The sequence below is a fragment of the Oncorhynchus kisutch genome, linkage group LG10, assembly GCF_002021735.2.
Source record: "Oncorhynchus kisutch isolate 150728-3 linkage group LG10, Okis_V2, whole genome shotgun sequence".
In the NCBI taxonomy this organism is placed as follows: Eukaryota; Metazoa; Chordata; class Actinopteri; order Salmoniformes; family Salmonidae; genus Oncorhynchus; species Oncorhynchus kisutch.
The window spans coordinates 59,776,068-59,789,492 of record NC_034183.2 but is presented as its reverse complement, the minus strand read 5'-3'; positions in this window follow the sequence as shown (position 1 = coordinate 59,789,492).

Here is a 13,425-nt window from a genome sequence, read left to right as displayed (position 1 = left end):
GTGCATTTCTGAAGATCTCAGTTACTATCGTACAGAAATAAGTGAGGAAGAAGAGGAGCTTGACACAAGAGAACCTGAACAAGTGAGCAATCCAAGAAAATGGCTTACAAGGAAAAGTGCTGTTTATGCTGGATTTTTCTGTAATGTTGTTTCACATTTAGACAGTCCAGTGTCTGACTGCAGTGACACTGGAATGGTCACTCCACTCAAAAGAAAAATGAACATTTACCAGCTGGGTGGTGGTAATGTCACAACCATACTCTCCCTGCTCTCTGATCGGAAGAATGAGAGATGTGGCAAAAAGCTAGAGGAGATAATTGCCATGTATCCAGAGAACCCCCAAAGGAATGACCTTGACCAAACAGAACTGATCAACTTCATTTTCTCTCAAATAGCTCTTGCTTGTGTTTTACCTGGTTCTCCAAAGCTGGTTGCGCTTACGAAACTTCAAGATCTGAGCATGAGATTTTACAGGGAAGGCAGCAGGTCAGCAAGTGCCTTCTTTTTGCTTTCAATCTTATTCTGGCCAGAGGATCCAAATGACAACCGTTGGAAGGAAGCTAGCTCTGCAAAAAATGAAAAAGTCTTAATCTCAGCAATTGACGACCTTCAAAGACTATGTATGCTCAAAACAAAACCACGGAAAGGGAGAATAGTGACTCACTTCTTTTTTGGAAAGGCAAGGGGTCTGTACAAGATTGTTCATCGAAGTGCAATTGAAAAGCACATAAAGGGAACTCTCACAGAGAGAAGGCTCAAGTGGAGAGGTGGAGAGGTGTGGACAACCCCTGAGGTGGTGCAAATGCTGAAACGTGTTGAAGGATGGACGGAAAACGGGCAACTCTTTGTGCGAGGCACTACCAAGGGAAGCAAGATCAGAGTCATCCCCTTGTATTCTGCCTCGTTACCAAATGCGAATGAAAACGTCACTTTTTACCTAGGATTCTCTTTCGATGGGGTGGTTGCTTTTGACATTCAAGTTCTGGAGGAGTAAAGTACACTTCAACTTTATGTCCATATAAGCACAAAATGTGCTCCCAAAAGGTTTCTACAACATAGCGAAACGAGAGTAACCAAATTCATCTGATTTACATTTTCACTACTGTGAATGGTTAGCAGCTGGTTATGAGCAAAATGCAGCAAAATGTAAATACAATGGGAACCCTGGAACACATACAGTACATTGTCCTGTTTGAATAAGCTGCATTATGCAAAAGGTAAAGAATGTTGTGGTACTGTATGTATGACAATGATGTGGCCGGGTGGGGAGCATTGGACAAACTTCGAGGTTGTCCAAATGCTGAAACTGTTATGAATTTTATGAATAATGACTAAATGATGTATACATTTAACATAGAACTATAATTAACAGAATTCTTCTACCCTGTCACTGTATGATTGTATGACATTTATTAGAATCATAAAGCTAAATCTGATGTGTGTAGTTCTAGTCAGAATGAGAACAAGGACATTTAGTATGTAAGCAGGGTGCAAGTGTGAAACAAATGATAAGAGGAGCTATCCGACAGACAAGCTGTACTACTGTGTTCCTTACAGGACATTCTGTCCCCACCCAGGGAGGGGAGAGACCTTTGGCTTGTAGTAGATTGTATAACAGGGGGCAGACAATGTATGAGTAGGAGAAGACTTGTGAACTATATTGTCATTGTTTCTGAGAGGAGGAGGGACATTTATGACGAAATGTGAGGTATATAGACCAATGACCAGGAAATGATAGGCAGAGCTCTCGTAAATAAACCTGCTGACTAAGTAGACTGGCCTCTGACTGGTTCATTTCAATAAGAACCTTACAAAGTATTAGTAACAGACAGAGTATTTTAATTGAAGTTAACATTGAGAACAAAATTCTATTGACAGAAACGTATAGAGTGTTGGACAGAAAATGGAAACGTGTATGTCCGAGGCACAGCCAAGGGAAGCAAGATCAGGCTCATCCATTAGCAGTCTGCCTCTACAAAATATAAACAAAAATAACACTTTATTTACCCAGGCCTTTCTTTCAATGTGGTGGTTGCTCAAATAATTGAGAATTTGACAAGAAATACAAGCAGCAAAATGTAAATACAATGGGAACACTAGAACACAAACAGGGGGTACATGGTCCTGTTAGAATAAGCTGCATTATATAAATACAATGGGAACCCTACAACACAAACAGGGGGTACATGGTCCTGTTAGAATAAGCTGCATTATGTAAATACAATGGGAACACTAGAACACAAACAGGGGGTACATGGTCCTGTTAGAATAAGCTGCATTATATAAATACAATGGGAACCCTACAACACAAACAGGGGGTACATGGTCCTGTTAGAATAAGCTGCATTATGTAAATACAATGGGAACACGAGAACACAAACAGGGGGTACATGGTCCTGTTAGAATAAGCTGCATTATATAAATACAATGGGAACCCTACAACACAAACAGGGGGTACATGGTCCTGTTAGAATAAGCTGCATTATATAAATACAATGGGAACCCTGGAACACAAACAGGGGGTACATGGTCCTGTTAGAATATGCTGCATTATGTAAATACAATGGGAACACTAGAACACAAACAGGGGGTACATGGTCCTGTTAGAATAAGCTGCATTATATAAATACAATGGGAACCCTACAACACAAACAGGGGGTACATGGTCCTGTTAGAATAAGCTGCATTATATAAATACAATGGGAACCCTGGAACACAAACAGGGGGTACATGGTCCTGTTAGAATATGCTGCATTATGTAAATACAATGGGAACACTAGAACACAAACAGGGGGTACATGGTCCTGTTAGAATATGCTGCATTATGTAAATACAATGGGAACCCTAGAACACAAACAGGGGGTACATGGTCCTGTTAGAATAAGCTGCATTATATAAATACAATGGGAACCCTACAACACAAACAGGGGGTACATGGTCCTGTTAGAATAAGCTGCATTATATAAATACAATGGGAACCCTAGAACACAAACAGGGGGTACATGGTCCTGTTAGAATAAGCTGCATTATGTAAATACAATGGGAACCCTAGAACACAAACAGGGGGTACATGGTCCTGTTAGAATAAGCTGCATTATGTAAATACAATGGGAACCCTACAACACAAACAGGGGGTACATGGTCCTGTTAGAATAAGCTGCATTATATAAATACAATGGGAACCCTACAACACAAACAGGGGGTACATGGTCCTGTTAGAATAAGCTGCATTATGTAAATACAATGGGAACACTAGAACACAAACAGGGGGTACATGGTCCTGTTAGAATAAGCTGCATTATATAAATACAATGGGAACCCTACAACACAAACAGGGGGTACATGGTCCTGTTAGAATAAGCTGCATTATGTAAATACAATGGGAACACTAGAACACAAACAGGGGGTACATGGTCCTGTTAGAATAAGCTGCATTATATAAATACAATGGGAACCCTACAACACAAACAGGGGGTACATGGTCCTGTTAGAATAAGCTGCATTATATAAATACAATGGGAACCCTACAACACAAACAGGGGGTACATGGTCCTGTTAGAATAAGCTGCATTATATAAATACAATGGGAACCCTGGAACACAAACAGGGGGTACATGGTCCTGTTAGAATATGCTGCATTATGTAAATACAATGGGAACACTAGAACACAAACAGGGGGTACATGGTCCTGTTAGAATAAGCTGCATTATATAAATACAATGGGAACCCTACAACACAAACAGGGGGTACATGGTCCTGTTAGAATAAGCTGCATTATATAAATACAATGGGAACCCTGGAACACAAACAGGGGGTACATGGTCCTGTTAGAATATGCTGCATTATGTAAATACAATGGGAACACTAGAACACAAACAGGGGGTACATGGTCCTGTTAGAATATGCTGCATTATGTAAATACAATGGGAACCCTAGAACACAAACAGGGGGTACATGGTCCTGTTAGAATAAGCTGCATTATATAAATACAATGGGAACCCTACAACACAAACAGGGGGTACATGGTCCTGTTAGAATAAGCTGCATTATGTAAATACAATGGGAACCCTAGAACACAAACAGGGGGTACATGGTCCTGTTAGAATAAGCTGCATTATGTAAATACAATGGGAACCCTACAACACAAACAGGGGGTACATGGTCCTGTTAGAATAAGCTGCATTATATAAATACAATGGGAACCCTACAACACAAACAGGGGGTACATGGTCCTGTTAGAATAAGCTGCATTATGTAAATACAATGGGAACACTAGAACACAAACAGGGGGTACATGGTCCTGTTAGAATAAGCTGCATTATATAAATACAATGGGAACCCTACAACACAAACAGGGGGTACATGGTCCTGTTAGAATAAGCTGCATTATGTAAATACAATGGGAACACTAGAACACAAACAGGGGGTACATGGTCCTGTTAGAATAAGCTGCATTATATAAATACAATGGGAACACTAGAACACAAACAGGGGGTACATGGTCCTGTTAGAATAAGCTGCATTATATAAATACAATGGGAACCCTACAACACAAACAGGGGGTACATGGTCCTGTTAGAATAAGCTGCATTATATAAATACAATGGGAACCCTGGAACACAAACAGGGGGTACATGGTCCTGTTAGAATATGCTGCATTATGTAAATACAATGGGAACACTAGAACACAAACAGGGGGTACATGGTCCTGTTAGAATAAGCTGCATTATATAAATACAATGGGAACCCTGGAACACAAACAGGGGGTACATGGTCCTGTTAGAATAAGCTGCATTATATAAATACAATGGGAACCCTACAACACAAACAGGGGGTACATGGTCCTGTTAGAATAAGCTGCATTATGTAAATACAATGGGAACACTAGAACACAAACAGGGGGTACATGGTCCTGTTAGAATAAGCTGCATTATATAAATACAATGGGAACCCTAGAACACAAACAGGGGGTACATGGTCCTGTTAGAATAAGCTGCATTATGTAAATACAATGGGAACCCTACAACACAAACAGGGGGTACATGGTCCTGTTAGAATAAGCTGCATTATATAAATACAATGGGAACCCTAGAACACAAACAGGGGGTACATGGTCCTGTTAGAATAAGCTGCATTATATAAATACAATGGGAACACTAGAACACAAACAGTGGGTACATGGTCCTGTTAGAATAAGCTGCATTATGTAAATACAATGGGAACACTAGAACACAAACAGGGGGTACATGGTCCTGTTAGAATAAGCTGCATTATGTAAATACAATGGGAACCCTAGAACACAAACAGGGGGTACATGGTCCTGTTAGAATAAGCTGCATTATGTAAATACAATGGGAACCCTAGAACACAAACAGGGGGTACATGGTCCTGTTAGAATAAGCTGCATTATATAAATACAATGGGAACCCTACAACACAAACAGGGGGTACATGGTCCTGTTAGAATAAGCTGCATTATATAAATACAATGGGAACCCTACAACACAAACAGGGGGTACATGGTCCTGTTAGAATAAGCTGCATTATGTAAATACAATGGGAACCCTAGAACACAAACAGGGGGTACATGGTCCTGTTAGAATAAGCTGCATTATATAAATACAATGGGAACCCTACAACACAAACAGGGGGTACATGGTCCTGTTAGAATAAGCTGCATTATATAAATACAATGGGAACCCTACAACACAAACAGGGGGTACATGGTCCTGTTAGAATAAGCTGCATTATATAAATACAATGGGAACCCTACAACACAAACAGGGGGTACATGGTCCTGTTAGAATAAGCTGCATTATGTAAATACAATGGGAACCCTACAACACAAACAGGGGGTACATGGTCCTGTTAGAATAAGCTGCATTATATAAATACAATGGGAACCCTACAACACAAACAGGGGGTACATGGTCCTGTTAGAATAAGCTGCATTATATAAATACAATGGGAACCCTGGAACACAAACAGGGGGTACATGGTCCTGTTAGAATAAGCTGCATTATGTAAATACAATGGGAACCCTACAACACAAACAGGGGGTACATGGTCCTGTTAGAATAAGCTGCATTATATAAATACAATGGGAACCCTACAACACAAACAGGGGGTACATGGTCCTGTTAGAATAAGCTGCATTATGTAAATACAATGGGAACACTAGAACACAAACAGGGGGTACATGGTCCTGTTAGAATAAGCTGCATTATATAAATACAATGGGAACCCTAGAACACAAACAGGGGGTACATGGTCCTGTTAGAATAAGCTGCATTATGTAAATACAATGGGAACCCTACAACACAAACAGGGGGTACATGGTCCTGTTAGAATAAGCTGCATTATGTAAATACAATGGGAACACTAGAACACAAACAGGGGGTACATGGTCCTGTTAGAATAAGCTGCATTATGTAAATACAATGGGAACCCTACAACACAAACAGGGGGTACATGGTCCTGTTAGAATAAGCTGCATTATGTAAATACAATGGGAACACTAGAACACAAACAGGGGGTACATGGTCCTGTTAGAATAAGCTGCATTATGTAAATACAATGGGAACACTAGAACACAAACAGGGGGTACATGGTCCTGTTAGAATAAGCTGCATTATATAAATACAATGGGAACCCTAGAACACAAACAGGGGGTACATGGTCCTGTTAGAATAAGCTGCATTATATAAATACAATGGGAACACTAGAACACAAACAGGGGGTACATGGTCCTGTTAGAATAAGCGGCATTATATAAATACAATGGGAACACTAGAACACAAACAGGGGGTACATGGTCCTGTTAGAATAAGCTGCATTATATAAATACAATGGGAACCCTACAACACAAACAGGGGGTACATGGTCCTGTTAGAATAAGCTGCATTATATAAATACAATGGGAACCCTAGAACACAAACAGGGGGTACATGGTCCTGTTAGAATAAGCTGCATTATATAAATACAATGGGAACACTAGAACACAAACAGGGGGTACATGGTCCTGTTAGAATAAGCTGCATTATGTAAATACAATGGGAACCCTACAACACAAACAGGGGGTACATGGTCCTGTTAGAATAAGCTGCATTATATAAATACAATGGGAACCCTACAACACAAACAGGGGGTACATGGTCCTGTTAGAATAAGCTGCATTATGTAAATACAATGGGAACCCTAGAACACAAACAGGGGGTACATGGTCCTGTTAGAATAAGCTGCATTATGTAAATACAATGGGAACACTAGAACACAAACAGGGGGTACATGGTCCTGTTAGAATAAGCTGCATTATGTAAATACAATGGGAACCCTACAACACAAACAGGGGGTACATGGTCCTGTTAGAATAAGCTGCATTATGTAAATACAATGGGAACCCTAGAACACAAACAGAGGGTACATGGTCCTGTTAGAATAAGCTGCATTATGTAAATACAATGGGAACACTAGAACACAAACAGGGGGTACATGGTCCTGTTAGAATAAGCTGCATTATGTAAATACAATGGGAACACTAGAACACAAACAGGGGGTACATGGTCCTGTTAGAATAAGCTGCATTATATAAATACAATGGGAACCCTACAACACAAACAGGGGGTACATGGTCCTGTTAGAATAAGCTGCATTATATAAATACAATGGGAACCCTAGAACACAAACAGGGGGTACATGGTCCTGTTAGAATAAGCTACATTATATAAATACAATGGGAACCCTGGAACACAAACAGGGGGTACATGGTCCTGTTAGAATAAGCTGCATTATATAAATACAATGGGAACCCTACAACACAAACAGGGGGTACATGGTCCTGTTAGAATAAGCTGCATTATATAAATACAATGGGAACCCTAGAACACAAACAGGGGGTACATGGTCCTGTTAGAATAAGCTACATTATATAAATACAATGGGAACCCTGGAACACAAACAGGGGGTACATGGTCCTGTTAGAATAAGCTGCATTATATAAAGATGTAATAATGTTGTAGTATTATGTATAATATGTCTAATGTTGTCTTATCCATATACATATGAAAATGTCATCTTAAGAGAAAGTATTCAATGCATAATACCCATATGTGCTGTAATTGAGGTTAGTGAAATAAAACCATTTGTTAAAAGCCTATCCAGGTGAGGTATATGTTACCAGTACAAAGGACATGTTGATCCTAAAACCTCCTCATTTAGCCAAAAACAATATGTTTGGTTCGCATACCTTATATAATGCGAAATACAATTCTCAATTGCACGTAAATGATACATATTATACTTTATGTAAAATACACTGCAGATTAACAACATGGACACATCATGTTAATGTTTAAAGTTCTTTATTCTAATTTGAATATGACCGGATTTGTCCACAACAAAATCTGCATTTGTCACAAAGTACTATACAATAGGTTTTGTTTGGCTTAGTTGTGTACTAGGTGGGTCTGTGAATAATTAGGACAATTATGCTAATTAATGAGTGCCAATAACTAAAGAGCAACAGTGTAAACAAAGGGCTCAGGGGAAATAAATCAACAATTAAATGTACAGTATTGCAGCATCTTCTTGTTGCTCTATGACGAACACAACTACAAAACTTCAGAAAACAACATGCTAGCAACGTTAGTTAGTCAGGCTGTTTACACAGGCAGACCAATTCTGATCATTTTTCCACTAATTGGTCTTTTGACCAGTCACATCAGATATTTTCATTATATCTTTTTCAGAAAATACCAATAAGTAAAAATAAATATCAGAATTGGACTGCCTGTGTAGCCAAAGTATGGAATTGAAATAATGTATAATTACTGTAAAACCTCAATTAATAGCCTGGGCGTTAATTTGTTTCAATCACTGAACACAACCAACGCTTCGTGAAGACAGGCTTCTATTTGAACTAGGCATCTATTTTCTTACAAACCTTTTTCCTCCCCAACCGTAGTCTCACCCTCTTCTGATCCACCTCAGACAAACATTGAAGTTCGACTTTTTTATTTCACCATTCCCTCGCTCATTTTGCATCAATTTCTAAATGCCTGGCTGTTGCCTCGCCCGAATTGTATGTCCTGTTTTTTTTTATTTTTATGAACCATTATTTAACTAGGCAAGTCAGTTAAGAACGAATGGGTTAACTGCCTTGTTCAGGGGCAGAACGACAGATTTTTACATATGTGACTTTTTAAGTATTTGATCTTCTGGTGCTGAATGACAATTTTTTGTATCGTCTAAATCTCTGCAGCAGTACGGTACCTGGGGCCTGTTGCACAAAAGTAGAATTAAGACATCCGGGATAAATGACTCAGCTGAGCTCAATGAAGCCAAAACATGAGCGTCCAGGCTTAATTGGTTGCACAAAGACCAAGCCAGGATGAGCAGACACGGATTCATTAAACCAGGTGAAACCAATCCTGGATAGGTGCGCGCTCACGGCTCACTCAAATAGACCCCGCCACAGATCACAGATTAACTGATTTACCATGGCAACTAGAGCCGCGTACTTTTCCCCGTCGGAAGCACAAATCCTCATGGAGGCATACGAGGAGGTAAAAGATATAATTAAGAAGAAAGGCAACACCGCCACAGTGATAAAGCAAAGAGAAAAAGCGTGGCAAAGTATTGCAGACCGCCTGAATGCGTAAGTAGTGCACAATTACACACTCACCGCTCCGCTGAAACATCACAATTACAAATCAAATATTTAATTCACATCTCCAAAAATGCAGTTGTACTGTAATTATGAAACGGTTAAATTTTTTATTGAAATGCACTGCAGATATGAGTGAAATTGTGTAAAGTAACTCCATCACACTGTATAAAGCTATGATACATTTTTTGATATTTTTACTGAAAACAAGACAAAAATACCAAGTAATTTTTTGCAGTGTGACTCCATTAAATGTGTGTGTGTGTGTGTGTGTGTGTGTGTGTGTGTGTGTGTGTGTGTGTGTGTAGATTAAACATGAACGGGCCAAAACGGACATGGCAGCAGGTCAAAATCAAATACAAGAACATTCTGCAGAATGGTATGGTCCCTGACTAATATTTAACAAAGCACAAGCATATATTGTACCCAGAAGGTGCCTGCTCACACAATGTCTGTACTGTTTTAGCAGTGAAAAAGAATACCCACAGACAAGGCACGGGTGGTGGGTCACCAAAGGCTGACCTTACCCCAGCAGAGGACATGGCCTTGGAGCTAAATAAAGGCAGGCCCGTCTTAGAGGGGATCCCTGGGGGGAAAGAGACGAGCATAGGTTCCTCCCAAGATGCCACCCGCTTCATTCAAGGTATGTCCTTCCATCTCTACATGGGATACAACCACATTCATATTGAATCAATTTGGACTGTCTGACTTTGGTTTACCTATTGCCTTGCAGTGTCTGGCAGCACTGTGTTCCTGTTAGAGCCACCAGCACAAGCACCAGACGATGCTGATCCAGTGAGTACTCCATCAAAGGCATACTGTAGGCCTGGCATGTCTTGTCTACTAGCTTCAATATGAATCCGATTTAAATGTGATAGGGTGAAGGCCCCAGTGCAGCAGCAACAGCACATGATGGAGACGATGATGAGGAGGAGACCATCTCTCTGGATTCCAGAAGGCATGAGGTATCATGTTAAGACTGTGAAAGTACTATTTACTCTACAATGGTGAGGAGTCCTCATCAAAATCAAAAAATCAGATTTCTTTTACAGGACCCAGATGCTATACAGTGGGAAAACCAGCCTGGCAACATAGTGCGTATTAATAAAAGGACACCACATCCTGCCAAATTCCAGCTGCGCTAATTGTATTGTGTTCACAGAGCTCACAAGCTATCAGAAAGTTGTATGGCAACCACCTCCGGCGCCAAATAGAACTGGCAGACATAGACATTCAGTACAAGAAGAAAAAGATGGAAAATCTTGCACTGGAGTTCGAAATAAAAAAGAGGACAATTAGGAAACTGGACCTTGAAATAAAAAAACTTGAGAGGGAGGTGAGATATGCCTTCAATGTACACTGTATGCTAACTGTAACACAAATGTATTAATCATTATTTTTCTTTCCTCCCCCAGCTCCAAGAAGATGACACAGCTCAAAATAAAAATTAGGTATATTCTCGTAAAGTCTTATTGTGAGCACACAGGACGGTGGCATCTTTCTAAGGTTTTTTTTATTTTCCCAGCAATCAGTACAACCAAGTCATCGTTATAAGGCATCGCCCTCTTTTGCCCACCCCCCCCAGCACCAGGTGTGGCCACTAGCCTATATGAAGGCCCAAAATTGTGTGTTCCTTTCTGCTCTGACAATGGCATGCCCATTTGTGCGAGATGTGGTGGATGAAGAAGCACTTGTGCTGAGGAGAGCCTTCAGGCGAGAAAGGGTCTTCAGGGACCGGTTGGACCCACTGGCCTTCCCTGATGACCATCTATATGAAAGATACAGGTTTTCTGCAGATGGCATCAGGTATCTATGCAGACTACTGGGTCCCAGGATTAAGCACCGCACTGCACGGAGCCATGCACTGAGTGTGGAGCAAATGGTTTGTGTGGCCTTGCGCTTTTTTGCTAGTGGAGCCTTCCTGTACTCAGTGGGGGATGCTGAACAAGGCCACAATTTGCCGCACAATAAGGAGTGTGTGTCTGGCTATCAAAGCATTAGCAGATGTCTTCATCTCCTTCCCTGGCCACAGAAGACTCTGTGACATCAAAGAGGAGTTCTATAGGATTGCAGGTAAGAGGATCTACAAATTACAGGACAACTGTTAACACATAGTAGGATACTCATTACTTTGTGTGACAGGTTTCCCCAATGTCATTGGTGCAGTGGACTGCACACACATAAGGATAAAAGCCCCCTCAGGTGCCCATGAGGCCGATTTTGTGAATAGGAAATCCTTTCACAGCATTAGTGTTCAGGTGAACATAACTTTTTGATATTGTCCATTGACGAACACTCTGCATTGCCAGTGATGTGCATTGATTGGTGTAATATTCCTCATCTTATGATTTCAGATGGTCTGCAATGCTGACTGTGTGATCAGCAATGTTGTGGCAAAATGGCCTGGCTCAGTCCATGACTCCAGAATCTTTCGGGCCTCTGAAATCTATCAGTGCCTATCACAAGGTAAGCCACACAACCCCTATTTATAACCATCATGGCTGTGTCAAGAATATCACTGTGTTTATGAGGTAGTAATGATGAGATTTTGTGTTGACAGGTGAATTCTCTGGTGTGTTGCTGGGAGACAGGGGGTATGGCTGCCAGCCTTTTCTCCTGACACCTTTCACAGACCCCCAGGAAGCACAGCAGGCCTACAACCATGCCCATGCCAGGACCAGGGCCAGAGTTGAAATGACCTTTGGCCTCCTGAAGGCACGCTTTCACTGCCTTCACAAATTAAGGGTCAGCCCTGTTAGGGCATGTGATATTACTGTGGCTTGTGCTGTCCTCCACAATGTGGCCTGCCTGAGGAAGGAGAGGGCCCCCAGAGTGCCACCAGCCATGGACTGGGACAATCCGGCAATCTTCCCTGATGACGACAGTGGTCGGCTGCTGAGGGACCAATATGTGTTGAATTATTTTAGTTAGTATGTGTGCTTTCAATTTTGGTTAAATATGTCCTGCGGTGGCAGAGGAATTTGGTTTTTTTTGGGTTCGTTTTTTTGACGAATTTGGCCTCTTATGATGTTTGTGCGGTATACTGTGTGTAATACAAGGCTGCAGGGAGGCTACTGCATCCATTCATTTGTCTGTTCAGTTGATGTGTATGGATTTGTCCTGCATTTATTTTAGTGTGCAGACATGCAGGGTGTGTTATATACAGACCTTTGAATGTGTATGTATCATTTTGTATAATATGCTTGGATTCTGTGCTTTCCATCTTGTAGAGTCACTGTGACTTCAGTTTCGAAAGGAGCTGATGGTTTACCTGCTTTGTTTTGTCCTTATTCAATAAAGGAACATAATGTTACACATTGTGTTTTTATATTCATATGGAATGTGTATTTGTTTATATGACAGAGTACTAGGGCCACACTGAAGAAAAAGGATAAAGTCATACATTTATGAGGCTGGTTCTTTCTGCAGAAAAGCTACATATTGTTTTTACAGTTTTGATACTTATGACAATGTGATACTTAATATTCTGGCACATCAGCATGTCTTTGTTTATGAAACCATACTGAAGTACAATTTCACGAAATGCCCCACATCTGTCATTTTAACAACTGTCCTCCTTTAAAACAACTGGTTACAATATTATGACTTGTGTTTTTTTTCCCCTCTGTAGCCCTAATATTCTATCATTTTATATATAGCCTTATAGTCTATGGGAAACTGTAAATTATCTAATGATAGCAACATCATCTAAAAATCATTTTTTATCCAAAATCATTGAAATTAATGATCACAAACGTTTAA